Raw genomic sequence first — 1,701 nt, 5'->3', positions numbered from 1 at the left:
TCTCTCTCTCCCTCAAATAAAAAAAAAAAAAACATTAAAAAAAAGAGGGCAGAGGATCTGAATAGACATTTTCCAAAGAAGACATACAGATGTTGAACAGGTACATGGAAAGATGCTGAACATCACCAATCATCAGGGAAATGCAAATTAAAACCACAATGAGCTATCACCTGACACTTGTTAGAATGGCTATTTTCAAAAAGATAAAAAATAACAAGTGTTGGCAAAGATGTAGAGAAAGGGAACCTTTGTGCACTCCTGGTGGGAATGCAATTGGTGTAACCACTATGGAAAACACTGTGGAGGTTTCTCAAAAACTTAAAAATGAAAGTATTATATGATCCATCAGTTTCAATGCTAGGTATTTATCCAGAGAAATGAAAAACACTAATTCAAAAAGATACGTGCAACCCCATTGTTCATTGGAGCATATTTATAATATAGCCCAGATACAAAAACATATATACATGGATATTACTATGTGAGATGTATATTTGAATATTATGTGAGATATTTTTATGAATATTATTCATTCATAAAAAAGAATGAAATCTAGTGCTGTCTTCGGCAGCACATATATTAAAATTGTAATGATACAGAGAAGATTAGTATGGCCCCGTGAAAGGGTGACATGAACATTCGTGGAGCGTTCTACAGTTAAAAAAAAAATGAAATCTTGACATTTGTGACAACATGGATGGACCTTGAGGGCATTATGTTAAATGAAATAAGAGAAAGACAAATCCTATGTGATCTCACCAATGTGTGGAATATAAACAAACAAACAAACAAAAAAAAAACAAAAAGCAAGGATCCCCCCCAAAATCTAGTTAGATACAAAGAACAGATTGGTTATAGCCAAAAGTGGAAGGTTGGGGGTAGGCCAAATGGGTATAAGGAGTCAAAACGTACAAACTTGCAGTAAAAAAAAAATGACAGTTTTTGAAAGTGGTTGTACTACTTTCCACTTCAACCATGGCAATTCTAGTTGCTCCACATTCTCTCCAACACTTGGTACTGCAGCCATTATAATGGAGGCGTTTTGGTGTCTCATTTGATTTAATTGTCATTCCTCTGGTGACTAATGATGTGAAAGATATTTCCATTTGCTCTTTGGACATTCATATGACTTCTCTGGTGAAGTAGTTATTCCAGTCTTTTGCCCATGTTTTATCTGGGTTATTTGTATTCTTACCATTGAGTTGTTAAAAATGTTTTATAAATTCTGAGTATAAGTCTTTTGTCAATAGACATAAATATTTTCTCATGGTCTATAACTTTAAATTTCATTTTTAAGTGCCATTTTCTAAAGAATAGAAGATTTTAATTTGAATGAAGTCCAACTTATCAAGGTTTCTTTTATGCATACTGCTTTTTGTTTTTTACTTTTTTGTTTTCTGGGAAATCTTTTGCTAGACCAGGGTTGTATAGATTTTCTCCTTTATTTTAATCTACAAGGCTTATAATTTAACTTTTACATTTAATATATTAACATTTAATATATTTCATTAATATTCATTAATATAATTGCTTTCATTAATTCCGTTTGATAAACATAATATTTTCTGTGACTTAAGAAGCTTGAGAATTCATGAACTCTTTGTTGGAGAATATAGGAGTACCACTAACAACATGAACTATCAGTTCATGATAGTATAGAATCCTCACTAGTCATTATATCCCTCATCTATCACCACTACT

At 32.0% G+C, this 1,701-nt stretch overlaps 1 non-coding gene across 1 annotated transcript; it reads left to right on the top strand.

Annotated features, from left to right (window-relative positions):
- The first annotated feature begins 555 nt into the window (after positions 1–555).
- LOC125937241 (U6 spliceosomal RNA) lies at positions 556–661 on the top strand. The gene has a single exon (XR_007462324.1). It is a non-coding gene; the product is annotated as a U6 spliceosomal RNA (small nuclear RNA).
- The last annotated feature ends 1,040 nt before the right edge of the window (positions 662–1,701 follow it).

This window comes from Panthera uncia (genome assembly GCF_023721935.1).
Source record: "Panthera uncia isolate 11264 chromosome A3 unlocalized genomic scaffold, Puncia_PCG_1.0 HiC_scaffold_11, whole genome shotgun sequence".
Classification (NCBI taxonomy): Eukaryota; Metazoa; Chordata; class Mammalia; order Carnivora; family Felidae; genus Panthera; species Panthera uncia.
The sequence above is the reverse complement of the archived record's forward strand: the minus strand, read 5'-3'. Positions and strand labels throughout refer to the sequence as shown.